At 42.3% G+C, this 22563-nt stretch overlaps 34 non-coding genes across 34 annotated transcripts; all 34 read right to left on the bottom strand.

Annotated features, from left to right (window-relative positions):
* Window positions 1–184: 184 nt before the first annotated feature.
* Window positions 185–256, bottom strand: TRNAA-UGC (transfer RNA alanine (anticodon UGC)). Its single transcript has one exon. It is a non-coding gene; the product is annotated as a tRNA-Ala (tRNA).
* Window positions 257–530: 274 nt separating this feature from the next.
* On the bottom strand, window positions 531–602 carry TRNAA-UGC (transfer RNA alanine (anticodon UGC)). The gene has a single exon. It is a non-coding gene; the product is annotated as a tRNA-Ala (tRNA).
* A 964-nt stretch (window positions 603–1566) lies between these two features.
* Window positions 1567–1638, bottom strand: TRNAA-UGC (transfer RNA alanine (anticodon UGC)). Its single transcript has one exon. It is a non-coding gene; the product is annotated as a tRNA-Ala (tRNA).
* Window positions 1639–1912: 274 nt separating this feature from the next.
* TRNAA-UGC (transfer RNA alanine (anticodon UGC)) lies at window positions 1913–1984 on the bottom strand. Its single transcript has one exon. It is a non-coding gene; the product is annotated as a tRNA-Ala (tRNA).
* Window positions 1985–3350: 1366 nt separating this feature from the next.
* Window positions 3351–3422, bottom strand: TRNAA-UGC (transfer RNA alanine (anticodon UGC)). The gene has a single exon. It is a non-coding gene; the product is annotated as a tRNA-Ala (tRNA).
* A 275-nt stretch (window positions 3423–3697) lies between these two features.
* Window positions 3698–3769, bottom strand: TRNAA-UGC (transfer RNA alanine (anticodon UGC)). The gene has a single exon. It is a non-coding gene; the product is annotated as a tRNA-Ala (tRNA).
* Window positions 3770–4045: 276 nt separating this feature from the next.
* Window positions 4046–4118, bottom strand: TRNAA-UGC (transfer RNA alanine (anticodon UGC)). The gene has a single exon. It is a non-coding gene; the product is annotated as a tRNA-Ala (tRNA).
* Window positions 4119–4735: 617 nt separating this feature from the next.
* Window positions 4736–4807, bottom strand: TRNAA-UGC (transfer RNA alanine (anticodon UGC)). The gene has a single exon. It is a non-coding gene; the product is annotated as a tRNA-Ala (tRNA).
* A 274-nt stretch (window positions 4808–5081) lies between these two features.
* TRNAA-UGC (transfer RNA alanine (anticodon UGC)) lies at window positions 5082–5153 on the bottom strand. Its single transcript has one exon. It is a non-coding gene; the product is annotated as a tRNA-Ala (tRNA).
* Window positions 5154–5772: 619 nt separating this feature from the next.
* Window positions 5773–5844, bottom strand: TRNAA-UGC (transfer RNA alanine (anticodon UGC)). The gene has a single exon. It is a non-coding gene; the product is annotated as a tRNA-Ala (tRNA).
* A 273-nt stretch (window positions 5845–6117) lies between these two features.
* On the bottom strand, window positions 6118–6189 carry TRNAA-CGC (transfer RNA alanine (anticodon CGC)). The gene has a single exon. It is a non-coding gene; the product is annotated as a tRNA-Ala (tRNA).
* A 617-nt stretch (window positions 6190–6806) lies between these two features.
* On the bottom strand, window positions 6807–6878 carry TRNAA-UGC (transfer RNA alanine (anticodon UGC)). Its single transcript has one exon. It is a non-coding gene; the product is annotated as a tRNA-Ala (tRNA).
* A 274-nt stretch (window positions 6879–7152) lies between these two features.
* TRNAA-UGC (transfer RNA alanine (anticodon UGC)) lies at window positions 7153–7224 on the bottom strand. The gene has a single exon. It is a non-coding gene; the product is annotated as a tRNA-Ala (tRNA).
* A 273-nt stretch (window positions 7225–7497) lies between these two features.
* On the bottom strand, window positions 7498–7569 carry TRNAA-UGC (transfer RNA alanine (anticodon UGC)). Its single transcript has one exon. It is a non-coding gene; the product is annotated as a tRNA-Ala (tRNA).
* A 273-nt stretch (window positions 7570–7842) lies between these two features.
* TRNAA-UGC (transfer RNA alanine (anticodon UGC)) lies at window positions 7843–7914 on the bottom strand. The gene has a single exon. It is a non-coding gene; the product is annotated as a tRNA-Ala (tRNA).
* Window positions 7915–9683: 1769 nt separating this feature from the next.
* TRNAA-UGC (transfer RNA alanine (anticodon UGC)) lies at window positions 9684–9755 on the bottom strand. The gene has a single exon. It is a non-coding gene; the product is annotated as a tRNA-Ala (tRNA).
* A 275-nt stretch (window positions 9756–10030) lies between these two features.
* On the bottom strand, window positions 10031–10102 carry TRNAA-UGC (transfer RNA alanine (anticodon UGC)). Its single transcript has one exon. It is a non-coding gene; the product is annotated as a tRNA-Ala (tRNA).
* A 277-nt stretch (window positions 10103–10379) lies between these two features.
* On the bottom strand, window positions 10380–10452 carry TRNAA-UGC (transfer RNA alanine (anticodon UGC)). The gene has a single exon. It is a non-coding gene; the product is annotated as a tRNA-Ala (tRNA).
* A 618-nt stretch (window positions 10453–11070) lies between these two features.
* On the bottom strand, window positions 11071–11142 carry TRNAA-UGC (transfer RNA alanine (anticodon UGC)). Its single transcript has one exon. It is a non-coding gene; the product is annotated as a tRNA-Ala (tRNA).
* Window positions 11143–11416: 274 nt separating this feature from the next.
* On the bottom strand, window positions 11417–11488 carry TRNAA-UGC (transfer RNA alanine (anticodon UGC)). Its single transcript has one exon. It is a non-coding gene; the product is annotated as a tRNA-Ala (tRNA).
* Window positions 11489–12911: 1423 nt separating this feature from the next.
* TRNAA-UGC (transfer RNA alanine (anticodon UGC)) lies at window positions 12912–12983 on the bottom strand. The gene has a single exon. It is a non-coding gene; the product is annotated as a tRNA-Ala (tRNA).
* Window positions 12984–13258: 275 nt separating this feature from the next.
* TRNAA-UGC (transfer RNA alanine (anticodon UGC)) lies at window positions 13259–13330 on the bottom strand. The gene has a single exon. It is a non-coding gene; the product is annotated as a tRNA-Ala (tRNA).
* Window positions 13331–13605: 275 nt separating this feature from the next.
* On the bottom strand, window positions 13606–13678 carry TRNAA-UGC (transfer RNA alanine (anticodon UGC)). The gene has a single exon. It is a non-coding gene; the product is annotated as a tRNA-Ala (tRNA).
* Window positions 13679–14642: 964 nt separating this feature from the next.
* TRNAA-UGC (transfer RNA alanine (anticodon UGC)) lies at window positions 14643–14714 on the bottom strand. Its single transcript has one exon. It is a non-coding gene; the product is annotated as a tRNA-Ala (tRNA).
* Window positions 14715–15678: 964 nt separating this feature from the next.
* Window positions 15679–15750, bottom strand: TRNAA-UGC (transfer RNA alanine (anticodon UGC)). Its single transcript has one exon. It is a non-coding gene; the product is annotated as a tRNA-Ala (tRNA).
* Window positions 15751–16024: 274 nt separating this feature from the next.
* On the bottom strand, window positions 16025–16096 carry TRNAA-UGC (transfer RNA alanine (anticodon UGC)). The gene has a single exon. It is a non-coding gene; the product is annotated as a tRNA-Ala (tRNA).
* A 1366-nt stretch (window positions 16097–17462) lies between these two features.
* On the bottom strand, window positions 17463–17534 carry TRNAA-UGC (transfer RNA alanine (anticodon UGC)). Its single transcript has one exon. It is a non-coding gene; the product is annotated as a tRNA-Ala (tRNA).
* A 275-nt stretch (window positions 17535–17809) lies between these two features.
* TRNAA-UGC (transfer RNA alanine (anticodon UGC)) lies at window positions 17810–17881 on the bottom strand. Its single transcript has one exon. It is a non-coding gene; the product is annotated as a tRNA-Ala (tRNA).
* Window positions 17882–18157: 276 nt separating this feature from the next.
* TRNAA-UGC (transfer RNA alanine (anticodon UGC)) lies at window positions 18158–18230 on the bottom strand. The gene has a single exon. It is a non-coding gene; the product is annotated as a tRNA-Ala (tRNA).
* Window positions 18231–19193: 963 nt separating this feature from the next.
* Window positions 19194–19265, bottom strand: TRNAA-UGC (transfer RNA alanine (anticodon UGC)). Its single transcript has one exon. It is a non-coding gene; the product is annotated as a tRNA-Ala (tRNA).
* A 1021-nt stretch (window positions 19266–20286) lies between these two features.
* TRNAA-UGC (transfer RNA alanine (anticodon UGC)) lies at window positions 20287–20358 on the bottom strand. The gene has a single exon. It is a non-coding gene; the product is annotated as a tRNA-Ala (tRNA).
* A 274-nt stretch (window positions 20359–20632) lies between these two features.
* On the bottom strand, window positions 20633–20704 carry TRNAA-UGC (transfer RNA alanine (anticodon UGC)). The gene has a single exon. It is a non-coding gene; the product is annotated as a tRNA-Ala (tRNA).
* A 1022-nt stretch (window positions 20705–21726) lies between these two features.
* Window positions 21727–21798, bottom strand: TRNAA-UGC (transfer RNA alanine (anticodon UGC)). The gene has a single exon. It is a non-coding gene; the product is annotated as a tRNA-Ala (tRNA).
* Window positions 21799–22420: 622 nt separating this feature from the next.
* TRNAA-UGC (transfer RNA alanine (anticodon UGC)) lies at window positions 22421–22492 on the bottom strand. Its single transcript has one exon. It is a non-coding gene; the product is annotated as a tRNA-Ala (tRNA).
* Between the last annotated feature and the right edge of the window lie 71 nt (window positions 22493–22563).

Genomic DNA, 22563 nt, shown 5'->3' with positions numbered 1-22563 from the left:
CATCTCGTCATTGCTGCCTGATACAGTTTTTTCATCATTGAGATAAGCCGCTTATCTCTATAGTCAAAGAAAATGGCAGCGCTGTTCGATTAAATGTATTTCATGATATGCGTACCGGTGACTCGTGGTGCCGTAGTATTACAACAGGCAATAAAAAAAGATCCCGCTAATGTCGAGAGCGCTTTGGAGGTGCCGGGGATTCAACCCGGGACTTCTCACATGCAAAGCGAGCGCTCTATCACTGAGCTACACCCCCTTTACATCTGGAGCACTCATTAACGAGTTTCTTGGTGCTCATCAGCTTGTTAAAACAATAAAATAATCAATTAGTTGAAATAAACAAAATCGTCTCGTCATTGCTGCCTGATACAGTTTTTTCATCATTGAGTAAAGCCGCTTATCTCTATAGTCAAAGAAAATGGCAGCGCTGTTCGATGAAATGTATTTCATGATATGCGCACCGGTAACTCGTGGTGCCGTAGTATTACAACAGGCAATAAAAAAAGATACCGCTAAAGTCGAAAGCGCTTTGGAGGTGCCGGGGATTGAACCCGAGACTTCTCACATGCAAAGCGAGCACTCTACCACTGAGCTACACCCCCGTTACATCTGGACCACTCATTAACGAGTTTCTTGGTGCTCATCAGCTTGTTCTAACAATAAAATAATTCAATAGTTGAAATAAACAAAATCATCTCGTCATTGCTGCCTGATACAGTTTTTTCATCATTGAGAAAAGCTGCATATTTCTATAGTCAAAGAAAATGGCAGCGCTGTTCGATGAAATGTATTTCATGATATGCGCACCGGTAACTCGTGGTGCCGTAGTATTACAACAGGCAATAAAAAAAGATACCGCTAAAGTCGAGAGCGCTTTCGAGGTGCCGGTGTCTGAAGCCGGGACTACTCACATGCAAAGCGAGCGCTCTACCACTGAGCTACACCTTCGTTACATTTGGAGCACTCATTAACGAGTTTCTTGGTGCTCATCAGCTTGTTCAAACAATAAGATAATCAATTAGTTGAAATAAACAAAATCATCTCGTCATTCTGCCTGATACTGTTTTTTCATCATTGAGGAAAGCTGCATATTTTATAGTCAAAGAAAATGGCAACGATGTTCGATGAAATGTATTTAATGATATGCGCACCGGTAACTCGTGGTGCCGTAGTATTACAACAGGCATTAAAAAAAGATACCGCTAAAGTCGAAAGCGCTTTCGAGGTGCCGGGGTCTTAACCCGGGACTACTCACATGCAAAGCGAGCGCTCTACCACTGAGCTACACCCCCTTTACATCTGGAGCACTCATTAACAAGTTTCTTGGTGCTCATCAGCTTGTTCTAACAATAAAATAATTCAATGGTTGAAATAAACAAAATCATCTCGTCAATGCTGCCTGATACAGTTTTTTCATCTTTGAGAAAAGCCGCTTATCTCTATAGTCAAAGAAAATGGCAGCGCTGTTCGATGAAATGTATTTCATGATATGCGTACCGGTGACTCGTGGTGCCGTAGTATTACAACAGGCAATGAAAAAAGATCCCGCTAATGTCGAGAGCGCTTTGGAGGTGCCGGGGATTCAACCCAGGACTTCTCACATGCAAAGCGAGCGCTCTACCACTGAGCTACACCCCCTTTACATCTGGAGCACTCATTAACGAGTTTCTTGGTGCTCATCAGCTTGTTAAAACAATAAAATAATCAATAAGTTGAAATAAACAAAATCGTCTCGTCATTGCTGCCTGATACAGTTTTTTTCATCATTGAGGAAAGCCGCTTATCTCTATAGTCAAAGAAAATGGCAGCGCTGTTCGATGAAATGTATTTCATGATATGCGCACCGGTAACTCATGGTGCCGTAGTATTGCAACAGGCAATAAAGAAGATACCGCTAAAGTCGAGAGTGCTTTGGAGGAGCCGGGGATTGAACCCGGGACTTCTCACATGCAAAGCGAGTGCTCTACCACTGAGCTACACCCCCGGTACATCTGGAGCACTCATTAACGAGTTTCTTGGTGCTCATCAGCTTCTCCTAACAATAAAAAAATTCAATAGTATAAATAAACAAAATCATCTCGTCATTGCTGCCTGATAAAGTTTTTTCATCATTGAGAAAAGCAGCTTATCTCTACAGTCAAAGAAAATGGCAGCGCTGTTCGATGAAATGTATTTCATGATATGCGCACCGGTATTTCGTGGTGCCGTAGTATTACAGCAGGCAATAAAAAAGATACCGCTAAAGTGGAGAGCGCTTTGCAGGTGCCGGAGATTGAACTCGGGACTTCTCACATGCAAAGCGAGCGCTCTACCACTGAGCTACACCCCTGTTACATCTGGGGCACTCATTAACGAGTTTCTTGGTGCTCATCAGCTTGGTCAAACAATAAAATATTCAATTAGTTGAAATAAACAAAATTGTCTCGTCATTGCTGCCTGATACAGTTTTTTTCATCATTGAGGAAAGCCGCTTATCTCTATAGTCAAAGAAAATGGCAGCGCTGTTCGATGAAATGTATTTCATGATATGCGCACCGGTAACTCGTGGTGCCGAAGTATTACAACAGGCAATAAAAATATACCGCTAAAGTCGAGAGCGCTTTGGAGGTGCTGGGGATTGAGCCCGGGACTTCTCACATGCAAAGCGAGCGCTCTACCACTGAGCTACACCCTTTTTTCTTTCTTTATTGCCTGTTTACATACAACATTCACAAACATATATACATCCCCCGTTACATCTGGAGCACTCATTAACGAGTTTCTTGGTGCTCATCAGCTTGTTCTAACAATAAAATAATTCAATAGTTGAAATAAACAAAATCATAACGTCATTGCTACCTGATACAGTTTTTTCATCATTGAGAAAAGCTGCATATTTCTATAGTCAAAGAAAATGGCAGCGCTGTTCAATGAATTGTATTTCATGATATGCGCACGGGTAACTCGCGGTGCCGTAGTATTACAGCAGGCAATAAAAAAGATACCGCTAAAGTCGAGAGCGCTTTGCAGGTGCCGGAGATTGAACCCGGGACTTCTCACATGCAAAGCGAGCGCTCTACCACTCAGCTACACCCCTGTTACATCTGGGGCACTAATTAACGAGTTTCTTGGTGCTCATCAGCATTTTCTAACAATAAAATAATTCAATAGTTGAAATAAACAAAATCATCTCGTCATTGCTGCCTGATACAGTTTTTTCATCATTGAGATAAGCCGCTTATCTCTATAGTCAAAGAAAATGGCAGCGCTGTTCGATGAAATGTATTTCATGATATGCGTACCGGTGACTCGTGGTGCCGTAGTATTACAACAGGCAATAAAAAAAGATCCCGCTAATGTCGAGAGCGCTTTGGAGGTGCCGGGGATTCAACCCGGGACTTCTCACATGCAAAGCGAGCGCTCTACCACTGAGCTACACCCCCTTTACATCTGGAGCACTCATTAACGAGTTTCTTGGTGCTCATCAGCTTGTTAAAACAATAAAATAATCAATTAGTTGAAATAAACAAAATCGTCTCGTCATTGCTGCCTGATACAGTTTTTTTCATCATTGAGGAAAGCCGCTTATCTCTATAGTCAAAGAAAATGGCAGCGCTGTTCGATGAAATGTATTTCATGATATGCGTACCGGTGACTCGTGGTGCCGTAGTATTACAACAGGCAATGAAAAAAGATCCCGCTAATGTCGAGAGCGCTTTGGAGGTGCCGGGGATTCAACCCAGAACTTCTCACATGCAAAGCGAGCGCTCTACCACTGAGCTACACCCCCTTTACATCTGGAGCACTCATTAACGAGTTTCTTGGTGATCATCAGCTTGTTAAAACAATAAAATAATCAATAAGTTGAAATAAACAAAATCGTCTCGTCATTGCTGCCTGATACAGTTTTATTCATCATTGAGGAAAGCCGCTTATCTCCATAGTAAAAAAAAAATGGCAGCGCTGTTCGATGAAATGTATTTCATGATATGCGCACCGGTAACTCGTGGTGCCGCAGTATTACAACAGGCAATAAAAAAAGATACCGCTAAAGTTGAGAGCGCTTTCGAGGTGCCGGGGTCTGAACCCGGGACTACTCACATGCAAAGCGAGCGCTCTACCACTGAGCTACACCTTCGTTACATTTGGAGCACTCATTAACGAGTTTCTTGGTGCTCATCAGCTTGTTCAAACAATAAGATAATCAATTAGTTGAAATAAACAAAATCATCTCGTCATTCTGCCTGATACTGTTTTTTCATCATTGAGGAAAGCTGCATATTTTATAGTCAAAGAAAATGGCAACGATGTTCGATGAAATGTATTTAATGATATGCGCACCGGTAACTCGTGGTGCCGTAGTATTACAACAGGCATTAAAAAAAGATACCGCTAAAGTCGAAAGCGCTTTCGAGGTGCCGGGGTCTTAACCCGGGACTACTCACATGCAAAGCGAGCGCTCTACCACTGAGCTACACCCCCTTTACATCTGGAGCACTCATTAACAAGTTTCTTGGTGCTCATCAGCTTGTTCTAACAATAAAATAATTCAATGGTTGAAATAAACAAAATCATCTCGTCAATGCTGCCTGATACAGTTTTTTCATCTTTGAGAAAAGCCGCTTATCTCTATAGTCAAAGAAAATGGCAGCGCTGTTCGATGAAATGTATTTCATGATATGCGTACCGGTGACTCGTGGTGCCGTAGTATTACAACAGGCAATGAAAAAAGATCCCGCTAATGTCGAGAGCGCTTTGGAGGTGCCGGGGATTCAACCCAGGACTTCTCACATGCAAAGCGAGCGCTCTACCACTGAGCTACACCCCCTTTACATCTGGAGCACTCATTAACGAGTTTCTTGGTGCTCATCAGCTTGTTAAAACAATAAAATAATCAATAAGTTGAAATAAACAAAATCGTCTCGTCATTGCTGCCTGATACAGTTTTTTTCATCATTGAGGAAAGCCGCTTATCTCTATAGTCAAAGAAAATGGCAGCGCTGTTCGATGAAATGTATTTCATGATATGCGCACCGGTAATTCGTGGTGCCGTAGTATTGCAACAGGCAATAAAGAAGATACCGCTAAAGTCGAGAGTGCTTTGGAGGAGCCGGGGATTGAACCCGGGACTTCTCACATGCAAAGCGAGTGCTCTACCACTGAGCTACACCCCCGGTACATCTGGAGCACTCATTAACGAGTTTCTTGGTGCTCATCAGCTTCTCCTAACAATAAAAAAATTCAATAGTATAAATAAACAAAATCATCTCGTCATTGCTGCCTGATAAAGTTTTTTCATCATTGAGAAAAGCAGCTTATCTCTACAGTCAAAGGAAATGGCAGCGCTGTTCGATGAAATGTATTTCATGATATGCGCACCGGTATTTCGTGGTGCCGTAGTATTACAGCAGGCAATAAAAAAGATACCGCTAAAGTGGAGAGCGCTTTGCAGGTGCCGGAGATTGAACTCGGGACTTCTCACATGCAAAGTGAGCGCTCTACCACTGAGCTACACCCCTGTTACATCTGGGGCACTCATTAACGAGTTTCTTGGTGCTCATCAGCTTGGTCAAACAATAAAATATTCAATTAGTTGAAATAAACAAAATCGTCTCGTTATTGCTGCCTGATACAGTTTTTTCATCATTGAGTAAAGCCGCTTATCTCTATAGTCAAAGAAAATGGCAGCGCTGTTCGATGAAATGTATTTCATGATATGCGCACCGGTAACTCGTGGTGCCGTAGTATTACAACAGGCAATAAAAAAAGATACCGCTAAATTCGAAAGCGCTTTGGAGGTGCCGGGGATTGAACCCGAGACTTCTCACATGCAAAGCGAGCACTCTACCACTGAGCTACACCCCCGTTACATCTGGAGCACTCATTAACGAGTTTCTTGGTGCTCATCAGCTTGTTCTAACAATAAAATAATTCAATAGTTGAAATAAACAAAATCATCTCGTCATTGCTGCCTGATACAGTTTTTTCATCATTGAGAAAAGCCGCTTATCTCCATAGTCAAAGAAAATGGCAGCGCTGTTCGATGAAATGTATTTCATGATATGCGCACCGGTAACTCGTGGTGCCGTAGTATTACAACAGGCAATAAAAAAGATACCGCTAAAGTCGAGAGTGCTTTGGAGGTGCCGGGGATTGAACCCGGGACTTCTCACATGCGAAGCGAGCGCTCTACCACTGAGCTACACCTCCGTTACATTTGGAGCACTCATTAACGAGTTTCTTGGTGCTCATCAGCTTGTTCAAACAATAAGATAATCAATTAGTTGAAATAAACAAAATCATCTCGTCATTCTGCCTGATACTGTTTTTTCATCATTGAGGAAAGCTGCATATTTTATAGTCAAAGAAAATGGCAACGATGTTCGATGAAATGTATTTAATGATATGCGCACCGGTAACTCGTGGTGCCGTAGTATTACAACAGGCATTAAAAAAAGATACCGCTAAAGTCGAAAGCGCTTTCGAGGTGCCGGGGTCTTAACCCGGGACTACTCACATGCAAAGCGAGCGCTCTACCACTGAGCTACACCTTCTTTACATCTGGAGCACTCATTAACAAGTTTCTTGGTGCTCATCAGCTTGTTCTAGCAATAAAATAATTCAATGGTTGAAATAAACAAAATCATCTCGTCATTGCTGCCTGATACAGTTTTTTATCTTTGAGAAAAGCCGCTTATCTCTATAGTCAAAGAAAATGGCAGCGCTGTTCGATGAAATGTATTTCATGATATGCGTACCGGTGACTCGTGGTGCCGTAGTATTACAACAGGCAATGAAAAAAGATCCCGCTAATGTCGAGAGCACTTTGGAGGTGCCGGGGATTCAACCCAGGACTTCTCACATGCAAAGCGAGCGCTCTACCACTGAGCTACACCCCCTTTACATCTGGAGCACTCATTAACGAGTTTCTTGGTGCTCATCAGCTTGTTAAAAGAATAAAATAATCAATGTGTTGAAGTAAACAAAATCGTCTCGTCATTGCTGCCTGATACAGTTTTTTTCATCATTGAGGAAAGCCGCTTATCTCTATAGTCAAAGAAAATGGCAGCGCTGTTCGATGAAATGTACTTCATGATATGCGCACCGGTAACTCATGGTGCCGTAGTATTGCAACAGGCAATAAAGAAGATACCGCTAAAGTCGAGAGTGCTTTGGAGGAGCCGGGGATTGAACCCGCGACTTCTCACATGCAAAGCGAGCGCTCTACCACTGAGCTACACCCCCGTTACATCTGAAGCACTCATTAACGAGTTTCTTGGTGCTCATCAGCTTCTCCGAACAATAAAATAATTCAATAGTATAAATAAACAAAATCATCTCGTCATTGCTGCCTGATACAGTTTTTTCATCATTGAGAAAAGCCGCTAATCTCTACAGTCAAAGAAAATGGCAGCGCTGTTCGATGAAATGTATTTCATGATATGCGCACCGGTAACTCGTGGTGCCGTAGTAATACAGCAGGCAATAGAAAAGATACCGCTAAAGTGGAGAGCGCTTGGGAGGTGCCGGAGATTGAACCCGGGACTTCTCACATGCAAAGCGAGCGCTCTACCACTGAGCTACACCCCTGTTACATCTGGAGCACTCATTAACGAGTTTCTTGGTGCTCATCAGCTTGTTTCAGCAATAAAATAATTCAATAGTTGAAATAAACAAAATCATCTCGTCATTGCTGCCTGATACAGTTTTTTCATCATTGAGAAAAGTCGCTTATCTCTATAGTCAAAGAAAATGGCAGCGATGTTCGATGAAATGTATTTCATGATATGCGCACCGGTAACTCGTGGTGCCGTAGTATTACAACAGGCAATAAAAATGATACCGCTAAAGTCGAGAGCGCTTTGGAGGTACTGGGGATTGAGCCCGGGACTTCTCACATGCAAAGCGAGCGCTCTACCACTGAGCTACACCCCCGTTACATTTGGAGCACGCATTACAGAGTTTCTTGGTGCTCATTAGCTTGTTCTAACAATAAAATAATTCAATGGTTGAAATAAACAAAATCATCTCGTCATTGCTGCCTGATACAGTTTTTTCATCATTGAGAAAAGCCGCTTATCTCTACAGTCAAAGAAAATGGCAGCGCTGTTCGATGAAATGTATTTCATGATATGCGCACCGGTAACTCGTGGTGCCGTAGTAATACAGCAGGCAATAGAAAAGATACCGCTAAAGTGGAGAGCGCTTGGGAGGTGCCGGAGATTGAACCCGGGACTTCTCACATGCACAGCGAGCGCTCTACAACTGAGCTACACCCCTGTTACATCTGGGGCACTCATTAACGAGTTTCTTGGTGCTCATCAGCTTGGTCAAACAATAAAATATTCAATTAGTTGAAATAAACAAAATTGTCTCGTCATTGCTGCCTGATACAGTTTTTTTCATCATTGAGGAAAGCCGCTTATCTCTATAGTCAAAGAAAATGGCAGCGCTGTTCGATGAAATGTATTTCATGATATGCGCACCGGTAACTCGTGGTGCCGTAGTATTAAAGCAGGAAATAAAAAAGATACCGCTAAAGTCGAGAGCAATTTGCAGGTGCCGGGGATTGAACCCGGGACTTCTCACATGCAAAGCGAGCGCTCTACCACTGAGCTACACCCTTTTTTCTTTCTTTATTGCCTGTTTACATACAACATTCACAAACATATATACATCCCCCGTTACATCTGGAGCACTCATTAACGAGTTTCTTGGTGCTCATCAGCTTGTTTCAACAATAAAATAATTCAATAGTTGAAATAAACAAAATCATCTCGTCATTGTTGCCTGATACAGTTTTTTTCATCATTGAGGAAAGCCGCTTATCTCTATAGTCAAAGAAAATGGCAGCGCTGTTCGATGAAATGTATTTCATGATATGCGCACCGGTAACTAGTGGTGCCGTAGTATTACAGCAGGCAATAAAAAAGATACCGCTAAAGTCGAGAGCGCTTTCCAGGTGCCGGAGATTGAGCCCGGGACTTCTCACATGCAAAGCGAGCGCTCTACCACTGAGCTACACCCTTTTTCTTTCTTTATTGCCTGTTTACATACAACATTCACAAACATATATACATCCCCCGTTACATCTGGAGCACTCATTAACGAGTTTCTTGGTGCTCATCAGCTTGTTCAAACAATAAGATAATCAATTAGTTGAAATAAACAAAATCATCTCGTCATTCTGCCTGATACAGTTTTTTCATCATTTAGGAAAGCTGCATATTTTATAGTCAAAGAAAATGGCAACGATGATCGATGAAATGTATTTAATGATATGCGCACCGGTAACTCGTGGTGCCGTAGTATTACAACAGGCAATAAAAAAAGATACCGCTAAAGTCGAAAGCGCTTTCGAGGTGCCGGGGTCTGAACCCGGGAGTACTCACATGCTAAGCGAGCACTCTACCACTGAGCTACACCCCCTTTACATCTGGAGCACTCATTAACGAGTTTCTTGGTGCTCATCAGCTTGTTCTAACAATAAAATAATTCAATAGTTGAAATAAACAAAATCATCTTGTCATTGCTGCCTGATACAGTTTTTTCATTATTGAGAAAAGCCGATTATCTCTATAGTCAAAGAAAATGGCAGCGCTGTTCGATGAAACGTATTTTATGATATGCGCACCGGTGACTCGTGGTGCCGTTGTATTACAACAGGCAATGAAAAAAAGATCCCGCTAACGTCGAGAGCGCTTTGGAGGTACCGGGGATTCAACCCAGGACTTCTCACATGCAAAGCGAGTGCTCTACCACTGAGCTACACCCCCTTTACATCTGGAGCACTCATTAACGAGTTTCTTGGTGATCATCAGCTTGTTAAAACAATAAAATAATCAATAAGTTGAAATAAACAAAATCGTCTCGTCATTGCTGCCTGATACAGTTTTTTTCATCATTGAGGAAAGCCGCTTATCTCTATAGTCAAAGAAAATGGCAGCGCTGTTCGATGAAATGTATTTCATGATATGCGTACCGGTGACTCGTGGTGCCGTAGTATTACAACAGGCAATGAAAAAAGATCCCGCTAATGTCGAGAGCGCTTTGGAGGTGCCGGGGATTCAACCCAGAACTTCTCACATGCAAAGCGAGCGCTCTACCACTGAGCTACACCCCCTTTACATCTGGAGCACTCATTAACGAGTTTCTTGGTGATCATCAGCTTGTTAAAACAATAAAATAATCAATGAGTTGAAATAAACAAAATCGTCTCGTCATTGCTGCCTGATACAGTTTTTTTCATCATTGAGGAAAGCCGCTTATCTCTATAGTCAAAAAAAAAATGGCAGCGCTGTTCGATGAAATGTATTTCATGATATGCGCACCGGTAACTCGTGGTGCCGTAGTATTACAACAGGCAATAAAAAAAGATACCGCTAAAGTTGAGAGCGCTTTCGAGGTGCCGGGGTCTGAACCCGGGACTACTCACATGCAAAGCGAGCGCTCTACCACTGAGCTACACCCCCGTTAGATCTGGAGCACTCATTAACGAGTTTCTTGGTGCTCAACAGCTTCTCCTAACAATAAAATAATTCAATAGTTGAAATAAACAAAATCATCTCGTCATTGCTGCCTCATACAGTTTTTTCATCATTGAGGAAAGCCGCTTATCTCTATAGTCAAAGAAAATGGCAGCGCTGTTCGATGAAATGTATTTCATGATATGCGCACCGGTAACTCGTGGTGCCGTAGTATTACAGCAGGCAATAAAAAAGATACCGCTAACGTCGAGAGCGCTTTGCAGGTGCCGGAGATTGAACCCGGGACTTCTCACATGCAAAGCGAGCGCTCTACCACTCAGCTACACCCCTGTTACATCTGGGGCACGAATTAACGAGTTTCTTGGTGCTCATCAGCATGTTCTAACAATAAAATAATTCAATAGTTGAAATAAACAAAATCATCTCGTCATTGCTGCCTGATACAGTTTTTTCATCATTGAGATAAGCCGCTTATCTCTATAGTCAAAGAAAATGGCAGCGCTGTTCGATGAAATGTATTTCATGATATGCGTACCGGTGACTCGTGGTGCCGTAGTATTACAACAGGCAATAAAAAAAGATCCCGCTAATGTCGAGAGCGCTTTGGAGGTGCCGGGGATTCAACCCGGGACTTCTCACATGCAAAGCGAGCGCTCTACCACTGAGCTACACCCCCTTTACATCTGGAGCACTCATTAACGAGTTTCTTGGTGCTCATCAGCTTGTTAAAACAATAAAATAATCAATTAGTTGAAATAAACAAAATCGTCTCGTCATTGCTGCCTTATACAGTTTTTTCATCATTGAGTAAAGCCGCTTATCTCTATAGTCAAAGAAAATGGCAGCGCTGTTCGATGAAATGTATTTCATGATATGCGCACCGGTAACTCGTGGTGCCGTAGTATTACAACAGGCAATAAAAAAAGATACCGCTAAAGTCGAAAGCGCTTTGGAGGTGCCGGGGATTGAACCCGAGACTTCTCACATGCAAAGCGAGCACTCTACCACTGAGCTACACCCCCGTTACATCTGGAGCACTCATTAACGAGTTTCTTGGTGCTCATCAGCTTGTTCTAACAATAAAATAATTCAATAGTTGAAATAAACAAAATCATCTCGTCATTGCTGCCTGATACAGTTTTTTCATCATTGAGAAAAGCTGCATATTTCTATAGTCAAAGAAAATGGCAGTGCTGTTCGATGAAATGTATTTCATGATATGCGCACCGGTAACTCGTGGTGCCGTAGTATTAAAGCAGGAAATAAAAAAGATACCGCTAAAGTCGAGAGCACTTTGCAGGTGCCGGGGATTGAACCCGGGACTTCTCACATGCAAAGCGAGCGCTCTACCACTGAGCTACACCCTTTTTTCTTTCTTTATTGCCTGTTTACATACAACATTCACAAACATATATACATCCCCCGTTACATCTGGAGCACTCATTAACGAGTTTCTTGGTGCTCATCAGCTTGTTTCAACAATAAAATAATTCAATAGTTGAAATAAAAAAAATCATCTCGTCATTGCTGCCTGATACAGTTTTTTTCATCATTGAGGAAAGCCGCTTATCTCTATAGTCAAAGAAAATGGCAGCGCTGTTCGATGAAATGTATTTCATGATATGCGCACCGGTAACTAGTGGTGCCGTAGTATTACAGCAGGCAATAAAAAAGATACCGCTAAAGTCGAGAGCGCTTTCCAGGTGCCGGAGATTGAGCCCGGGACTTCTCACATGCAAAGCGAGCGCTCTACCACTGAGCTACACCCTTTTTCTTTCTTTATTGCCTGTTTACATACAACATTCACAAACATATATACATCCCCCGTTACATCTGGAGCACTCATTAACGAGTTTCTTGGTGCTCATCAGCTTGTTCAAACAATAAGATAATCAATTAGTTGAAATAAGCAAAATCATCTCGTCATTCTGCCTGATACAGTTTTTTCATCATTGAGGAAAGCTGCATATTTTATAGTCAAAGAAAATGGCAACGATGTTCGATGAAATGTATTTAATGATATGCGCACCGGTAACTCGTGGTGCCGTAGTATTACAACAGGCAATAAAAAAAGATACCGCTAAAGTCGAAAGCGCTTTCGAGGTGCCGGGGTCTGAACCCGGGAGTACTCACATGCTAAGCGAGCACTCTACCACTGAGCTACACCCCCTTTACATCTGGAGCACTCATTTACGAGTTTCTTGGTGCTCATCAGCTTGTTCTAACAATAAAATAATTCAATAGTTGAAATAAACAAAATCATCTTGTCATTGCTGCCTGATACAGTTTTTTCATTATTGAGAAAAGCCACTTATCTCTATAGTCAAAGAAAATGGCAGCGCTGTTCGATGAAACGTATTTTATGATATGCGCACCGGTGACTCGTGGTGCCGTAGTATTACAACAGGCAATGAAAAAAAGATCCCGCTAACGTCGAGAGCGCTTTGGAGGTACCGGGGATTCAACCCAGGACTTCTCACATGCAAAGCGAGTGCTCTACCACTGAGCTACACTCCCTTTACATCTGGAGCACTCATTAACGAGTTTCTTGGTGATCATCAGCTTGTTAAAACAATAAAATAATCAATAAGTTGAAATAAACAAAATCGTCTCGTCATTGCTGCCTGATACAGTTTTTTTCATCATTGAGGAAAGCCGCTTATCTCTATAGTCAAAGAAAATGGCAGCGCTGTTCGATGAAATGTATTTCATGATATGCGTACCGGTGACTCGTGGTGCCGTAGTATTACAACAGGCAATGAAAAAAGATCCCGCTAATGTCGAGAGCGCTTTGGAGGTGCCGGGGATTCAACCCAGAACTTCTCACATGCAAAGCGAGCGCTCTACCACTGAGCTACACCCCCTTTACATCTGGAGCACTCATTAACGAGTTTCTTGGTGATCATCAGCTTGTTAAAACAATAAAATAATCAATAAGTTGAAATAAACAAAATCGTCTCGTCATTGCTGCCTGATACAGTTTTTTTCATCATTGAGGAAAGCCGCTTATCTCTATAGTCAAAAAAAATGGCAGCGCTGTTCGATGAAATGTATTTCATGATATGCGCACCGGTAACTCGTGGTGCCGCAGTATTACAACAGGCAATAAAAAAAGATACCGCTAAAGTTGAGAGCGCTTTCGAGGTGCCGGGGTCTGAACCCGGGACTACTCACATGCAAAGCGAGCGCTCTACCACTGAGCTACACCCCCGTTAGATCTGGAGCACTCATTAACGAGTTTCTTGGTGCTCAACAGCATCTCCTAACAATAAAATAATTCAATAGTTGAAATAAACAAAATCATCTCGTCATTGCTGCCTCATACAGTTTTTTCATCATTGAGGAAAGCCGCTTATCTCTATAGTCAAAGAAAATGGCAGCGCTGTTCGATGAAATGTATTTCATGATATGCGCACCGGTAACTCGTGGTGCCGTAGTATTACAGCAGGCAATAAAAAAGATACCGCTAAAGTCGAGAGCGCTTTGCAGGTGCCGGAGATTGAACCCGGGACTTCTCACATGCAAAGCGAGCGCTCTACCACTCAGCTACACCCCTGTTACATCTGGGGCACTAATTAACGAGTTTCTTGGTGCTCATCAGCATGTTCTAACAATAAAATAATTCAATAGTTGAAATAAACAAAATCATCTCGTCATTGCTGCCTGATACAGTTTTTTCATCATTGAGATAAGCCGCTTATCTCTATAGTCAAAGAAAATGGCAGCGCTGTTCGATTAAATGTATTTCATGTTATGCGTACCGGTGACTCGTGGTGCCGTAGTATTACAACAGGCAATAAAAAAAGATCCCGCTAATGTCGAGAGCGCTTTGGAGGTGCCGGGGATTCAACCCGGGACTTCTCACATGCAAAGCGAGCGCTCTATCACTGAGATACACCCCCTTTACATCTGGAGCACTCATTAACGAGTTTCTTGGTGCTCATCAGCTTGTTAAAACAATAAAATAATCAATTAGTTGAAATAAACAAAATCGTCTCGTCATTGCTGCCTGATACAGTTTTTTCATCATTGAGTAAAGCCGCTTATCTCTATAGTCAAAGAAAATGGCAGCGCTGTTCGATGAAATGTATTTCATGATATGCGCACCGGTAACTCGTGGTGCCGTAGTATTACAACAGGCAATAAAAAAAGATACCGCTAAAGTCGAAAGCGCTTTGGAGGTGCCGGGGATTGAACCCGAGACTTCTCACATGCAAAGCGAGCACTCTACCACTGAGCTACACCCCCGTTACATCTGGACCACTCATTAACGAGTTTCTTGGTGCTCATCAGCTTGTTCTAACAATAAAATAATTCAATAGTTGAAATAAACAAAATCATCTCGTCATTGCTGCCTGATACAGTTTTTTCATCATTGAGAAAAGCTGCATATTTCTATAGTCAAAGAAAATGGCAGCGCTGTTCGATGAAATGTATTTCATGATATGCGCACCGGTAACTCGTGGTGCCGTAGTATTACAACAGGCAATAAAAAAAGATACCGCTAAAGTCGAGAGCGCTTTCGAGGTGCCGGTGTCTGAAGCCGGGACTACTCACATGCAAAGCGAGCGCTCTACCACTGAGCTACACCTTCGTTACATTTGGAGCACTCATTAACGAGTTTCTTGGTGCTCATCAGCTTGTTCAAACAATAAGATAATCAATTAGTTGAAATAAACAAAATCATCTCGTCATTCTGCCTGATACTGTTTTTTCATCATTGAGGAAAGCTGCATATTTTATAGTCAAAGAAAATGGCAACGATGTTCGATGAAATGTATTTAATGATATGCGCACCGGTAACTCGTGGTGCCGTAGTATTACAACAGGCATTAAAAAAAGATACCGCTAAAGTCGAAAGCGCTTTCGAGGTGCCGGGGTCTTAACCCGGGACTACTCACATGCAAAGCGAGCGCTCTACCACTGAGCTACACCCCCTTTACATCTGGAGCACTCATTAACAAGTTTCTTGGTGCTCATCAGCTTGTTCTAACAATAAAATAATTCAGTGGTTGAAATAAACAAAATCATCTCGTCAATGCTGCCTGATACAGTTTTTTCATCTTTGAGAAAAGCCGCTTATCTCTATAGTCAAAGAAAATGGCAGCGCTGTTCGATGAAATGTATTTCATGATATGCGTACCGGTGACTCGTGGTGCCGTAGTATTACAACAGGCAATGAAAAAAGATCCCGCTAATGTCGAGAGCGCTTTGGAGGTGCCGGGGATTCAACCCAGGACTTCTCACATGCAAAGCGAGCGCTCTACCACTGAGCTACACCCCCTTTACATCTGGAGCACTCATTAACGAGTTTCTTGGTGCTCATCAGCTTGTTAAAACAATAAAATAATCAATAAGTTGAAATAAACAAAATCGTCTCGTCATTGCTGCCTGATACAGTTTTTTTCACCATTGAGGAAAGCCGCTTATCTCTATAGTCAAAGAAAATGGCAGCGCTGTTCGATGAAATGTATTTCATGATATGCGCACCGGTAACTCATGGTGCCGTAGTATTGCAACAGGCAATAAAGAAGATACCGCTAAAGTCGAGAGTGCTTTGGAGGAGCCGGGGATTGAACCCGGGACTTCTCACATGCAAAGCGAGTGCTCTACCACTGAGCTACACCCCCGGTACATCTGGAGCACTCATTAACGAGTTTCTTGGTGCTCATCAGCTTCTCCTAACAATAAAAAAATTCAATAGTATAAATAAACAAAATCATCTCGTCATTGCTGCCTGATAAAGTTTTTTCATCATTGAGAAAAGCAGCTTATCTCTACAGTCAAAGAAAATGGCAGCGCTGTTCGATGAAATGTATTTCATGATATGCGCACCGGTATTTCGTGGTGCCGTAGTATTACAGCAGGCAATAAAAAAGATACCGCTAAAGTGGAGAGCGCTTTGCAGGTGCCGGAGATTGAACTCGGGACTTCTCACATGCAAAGCGAGCGCTCTACCACTGAGCTACACCCCTGTTACATCTGGGGCACTCATTAACGAGTTTCTTGGTGCTCATCAGCTTGGTCAAACAATAAAATATTCAATTAGTTGAAATAAACAAAATTGTCTCGTCATTGCTGCCTGATACAGTTTTTTTCATCATTGAGGAAAGCCGCTTATCTCTATAGTCAAAGAAAATGGCAGCGCTGTTCGATGAAATGTATTTCATGATATGCGCACCGGTAACTCGTGGTGCCGAAGTATTACAACAGGCAATAAAAATATACCGCTAAAGTCGAGAGCGCTTTGGAGGTGCTGGGGATTGAGCCCGGGACTTCTCACATGCAAAGCGAGCGCTCTACCACTGAGCTACACCCTTTTTTCTTTCTTTATTGCCTGTTTACATACAACATTCACAAACATATATACATCCCCCGTTACATCTGGAGCACTCATTAACGAGTTTCTTGGTGCTCATCAGCTTGTTCTAACAATAAAATAATTCAATAGTTGAAATAAACAAAATCATAACGTCATTGCTACCTGATACAGTTTTTTCATCATTGAGAAAAGCTGCATATTTCTATAGTCAAAGAAAATGGCAGCGCTGTTCAATGAATTGTATTTCATGATATGCGCACGGGTAACTCGCGGTGCCGTAGTATTACAGCAGGCAATAAAAAAGATACCGCTAAAGTCGAGAGCGCTTTGCAGGTGCCGGAGATTGAACCCGGGACTTCTCACATGCAAAGCGAGCGCTCTACCACTCAGCTACACCCCTGTTACATCTGGGGCACTAATTAACGAGTTTCTTGGTGCTCATCAGCATGTTCTAACAATAAAATAATTCAATAGTTGAAATAAACAAAATCATCTCGTCATTGCTGCCTGATACAGTTTTTTCATCATTGAGATAAGCCGCTTATCTCTATAGTCAAAGAAAATGGCAGCGCTGTTCGATGAAATGTATTTCATGATATGCGTACCGGTGACTCGTGGTGCCGTAGTATTACAACAGGCAATAAAAAAAGATCCCGCTAATGTCGAGAGCGCTTTGGAGGTGCCGGGGATTCAACCCGGGACTTCTCACATGCAAAGCGAGCGCTCTACCACTGAGCTACACCCCCTTTACATCTGGAGCACTCATTAACGAGTTTCTTGGTGCTCATCAGCTTGTTAAAACAATAAAATAATCAATTAGTTGAAATAAACAAAATCGTCTCGTCATTGCTGCCTGATACAGTTTTTTTCATCATTGAGGAAAGCCGCTTATCTCTATAGTCAAAGAAAATGGCAGCGCTGTTCGATGAAATGTATTTCATGATATGCGTACCGGTGACTCGTGGTGCCGTAGTATTACAACAGGCAATGAAAAAAGATCCCGCTAATGTCGAGAGCGCTTTGGAGGTGCCGGGGATTCAACCCAGAACTTCTCACATGCAAAGCGAGCGCTCTACCACTGAGCTACACCCCCTTTACATCTGGAGCACTCATTAACGAGTTTCTTGGTGATCATCAGCTTGTTAAAACAATAAAATAATCAATAAGTTGAAATAAACAAAATCGTCTCGTCATTGCTGCCTGATACAGTTTTATTCATCATTGAGGAAAGCCGCTTATCTCTATAGTCAAAAAAAAATGGCAGCGCTGTTCGATGAAATGTATTTCATGATATGCGCACCGGTAACTCGTGGTGCCGCAGTATTACAACAGGCAATAAAAAAAGATACCGCTAAAGTTGAGAGCGCTTTCGAGGTGCCGGGGTCTGAACCCGGGACTACTCACATGCAAAGCGAGCGCTCTACCACTGAGCTACACCTTCGTTACATTTGGAGCACTCATTAACGAGTTTCTTGGTGCTCATCAGCTTGTTCAAACAATAAGATAATCAATTAGTTGAAATAAACAAAATCATCTCGTCATTCTGCCTGATACTGTTTTTTCATCATTGAGGAAAGCTGCATATTTTATAGTCAAAGAAAATGGCAACGATGTTCGATGAAATGTATTTAATGATATGCGCACCGGTAACTCGTGGTGCCGTAGTATTACAACAGGCATTAAAAAAAGATACCGCTAAAGTCGAAAGCGCTTTCGAGGTGCCGGGGTCTTAACCCGGGACTACTCACATGCAAAGCGAGCGCTCTACCACTGAGCTACACCCCCTTTACATCTGGAGCACTCATTAACAAGTTTCTTGGTGCTCATCAGCTTGTTCTAACAATAAAATAATTCAATGGTTGAAATAAACAAAATCATCTCGTCAATGCTGCCTGATACAGTTTTTTCATCTTTGAGAAAAGCCGCTTATCTCTATAGTCAAAGAAAATGGCAGCGCTGTTCGATGAAATGTATTTCATGATATGCGTACCGGTGACTCGTGGTGCCGTAGTATTACAACAGGCAATGAAAAAAGATCCCGCTAATGTCGAGAGCGCTTTGGAGGTGCCGGGGATTCAGCCCAGGACTTCTCACATGCAAAGCGAGCGCTCTACCACTGAGCTACACCCCCTTTACATCTGGAGCACTCATTAACGAGTTTCTTGGTGCTCATCAGCTTGTTAAAACAATAAAATAATCAATAAGTTGAAATAAACAAAATCGTCTCGTCATTGCTGCCTGATACAGTTTTTTTCATCATTGAGGAAAGCCGCTTATCTCTATAGTCAAAGAAAATGGCAGCGCTGTTCGATGAAATGTATTTCATGATATGCGCACCGGTAATTCGTGGTGCCGTAGTATTGCAACAGGCAATAAAGAAGATACCGCTAAAGTCGAGAGTGCTTTGGAGGAGCCGGGGATTGAACCCGGGACTTCTCACATGCAAAGCGAGTGCTCTACCACTGAGCTACACCCCCGGTACATCTGGAGCACTCATTAACGAGTTTCTTGGTGCTCATCAGCTTCTCCTAACAATAAAAAAATTCAATAGTATAAATAAACAAAATCATCTCGTCATTGCTGCCTGATAAAGTTTTTTCATCATTGAGAAAAGCAGCTTATCTCTACAGTCAAAGGAAATGGCAGCGCTGTTCGATGAAATGTATTTCATGATATGCGCACCGGTATTTCGTGGTGCCGTAGTATTACAGCAGGCAATAAAAAAGATACCGCTAAAGTGGAGAGCGCTTTGCAGGTGCCGGAGATTGAACTCGGGACTTCTCACATGCAAAGCGAGCGCTCTACCACTGAGCTACACCCCTGTTACATCTGGGGCACTCATTAACGAGTTTCTTGGTGCTCATCAGCTTGGTCAAACAATAAAATATTCAATTAGTTGAAATAAACAAAATTGTCTCGTCATTGCTGCCTGATACAGTTTTTTTCATCATTGAGGAAAGCCGCTTATCTCTATAGTCAAAGAAAATGGCAGCGCTGTTCGATGAATCGTATTTCATGATATGCGCACCGGTAACTCGTGGTGCCGTAGTATTACAACAGGCAATAAAAAATATACCGCTAAAGTCGAGAGCGCTTTGGAGGTGCTGGGGATTGAGCCCGGGACTTCTCACATGCAAAGCGAGCGCTCTACCACTGAGCTACACCCTTTTTTCTTTCTTTATTGCCTGTTTACATACAACATTCACAAACATATATACATCCCCCGTTACATCTGGAGCACTCATTAACGAGTTTCTTGGTGCTCATCAGCTTGTTCTAACAATAAAATAATTCAATAGTTGAAATAAACAAAATCATAACGTCATTGCTACCTGATACAGTTTTTTCATCATTGAGGAAAGCTGCATATTTCTATAGTCAAAGAAAATGACAGCGCTGTTCGATGAAATGTGTTTCAAGATATGCGCACCGGTAACTCGTGGTGCCGTAGTATTACAACAGGCAATAAAAAAGATACCGCTAAAGTCGAGAGCGCTTTGGAGGTGCCGGGGATTGAACCCGAGACTTCTCACATGCAAAGCGAGCGCTCTACCACTGAGCTACACCCCCGTTACATCTGGAGCACTCATTAACGAGTTTCTTGGTGCTCATCAGCTTGTTCTAACAATAAAATAATTCAATAGTTGAAATAAACAAAATCATCTCGTCATTGCTGCCTGATACAGTTTTTTCATCATTGAGAAAAGCCGCTTATCTCTATAGTCAAAGAAAATGGCAGCGCTGTTCGATGAAGTGTATTTCATGATATGCGTACCGGTGACTCGTGGTGCCGTAGTATAACAACAGGCAATGAAAAAAAATCCCGCTAATGTCGAGAGCGCTTTGGAGGTGCCGGGGATTCAACCCAGGACTTCTCACATGCAAAGCGAGCGCTCTACCACTGAGCTACACCCCCTTTACATCTGGAGCACTCATTAACGAGTTTCTTGGTGCTCATCAGCTTGTTAAAACAATAAAATAATCAATAAGTTGAAATAAACAAAATCATCTCGTCATTGCTGCCTGATACAGTTTTTTTCATCATTGAGGAAAGCCGCTTATCTCTATAGTCAAAGAAAATGGCAGCGCTGTTCGATGAAATGTATTTCATGATATGCGCACCGGTAACTCGTGGTGCCGTAGTATTACAGCAGGCAATAAAAAAGATACCGCTAAAGTCGAGAGCGCTTTCCAGGTGCCGGAGATTGAGCCCGGGACTTCTCACATGCAAAGCGAGCGCTCTACCACTGAGCTACACCCTTTTTTCTTTCTTTATTGCCTGTTTACATACAACATTCACAAACATATATACATCCCCCGTTACATCTGGAGCACTCATTAACGAGTTTCTTGGTGCTCATCAGCTTGTTCAAACAATAAGATAATCAATAAGTTGAAATAAACAAAATCATCTCGTCATTCTGCCTGATACAGTTTTTTCATCATTGAGGAAAGCTGCATATTTTATAGTCAAAGAAAATGGCAACGATGTTCGATGAAATGTATTTAATGATATGCGCACCGGTAACTCGTGGTGCCGTAGTATTACAACAGGCAATAAAAAAAGATACCGCTAAAGTCGAAAGCGCTTTCGAGGTGCCGGGGTCTGAACCCGGGAGTACTCACATGCTAAGCGAGCACTCTACCACTGAGCTACACCCCCTTTACATCTGGAGCACTCATTAACGAGTTTCTTGGTGCTCATCAACTTGTTCTAACAATAAAATAATTCAATAGTTGAAATAAACAAAATTATCTTGTCATAGCTGCCTGATACAGTGTTTTCATCATTGAGAAAAGCCGCTTCTTTCTATAGTCAAAGAAAATTGCAGCGCTGTTCGATGAAATGTATTTCATGATATGCGCACCGGTGACTCGTGGTGCCGTAGTATTACAACAGGCAATGAAAAAAAGATCCCGCTAACGTCGAGAGCGCTTTGGAGGTACCGGGGATTCAACCCAGGACTTCTCACATGCAAAGCGAGTGCTCTACCACTGAGCTACACCCCCTTTACATCTGGAGCACTCATTAACGAGTTTCTTGGTGCTCAACAGCTTCTCCTAACAATAAAATAATTCAATAGTTGAAATAAACAAAATCATCTCGTCATTGCTGCCTCATACAGTTTTTTCATCATTGAGGAAAGCCGCTTATCTCTATAGTCAAAGAAAATGGCAGCGCTGTTCGATGAAATGTATTTCATGATATGCGCACCGGTAACTCGTGGTGCCGTAGTATTACAGCAGGCAATAAAAAAGATACCGCTAAAGTCGAGAGCGCTTTGCAGGTGCCGGAGATTGAACCCGGGACTTCTCACATGCAAAGCGAGCGCTCTACCACTCATCTACACCCCTGTTACATCTGGGGCACTAATTAACGAGTTTCTTGGTGCTCATCAGCTTGTTCAAACAATAAAATAATTTAATAGTATAAATAAACAAAATCATCTCGTCATTGCTGCCTGATACAGTTTTTTTTTCATCATTGAGAAAAGTCGCTTATCTCTATTGTCAAAAAAAAATGGCAGCGCTGTTCGATGAAATGTATTTCATGATATGCGCACCGGTAACTGGTGGTGCCGTAGTATTGCAACAGGCAATAAAAAAAATACCGCTAAAGTCGAGAGTGCTTTGGAGGAGCCGGGGATTGAACCCGCGACTTCTCACATGCAAAGCGAGCGCTCTACCACTGAGCTACACCCACGTTACATCTGAAGCACTCATTAACGAGTTTCTTGGTGCTCATCAGCTTCTCCTAACAATAAAATAATTCAA

Source organism: Rhipicephalus microplus, chromosome 3, assembly GCF_043290135.1.
Source record: "Rhipicephalus microplus isolate Deutch F79 chromosome 3, USDA_Rmic, whole genome shotgun sequence".
Taxonomy (NCBI): domain Eukaryota; kingdom Metazoa; phylum Arthropoda; class Arachnida; order Ixodida; family Ixodidae; genus Rhipicephalus; species Rhipicephalus microplus.
This window is presented reverse-complemented; position numbering and strand designations above follow the sequence as displayed.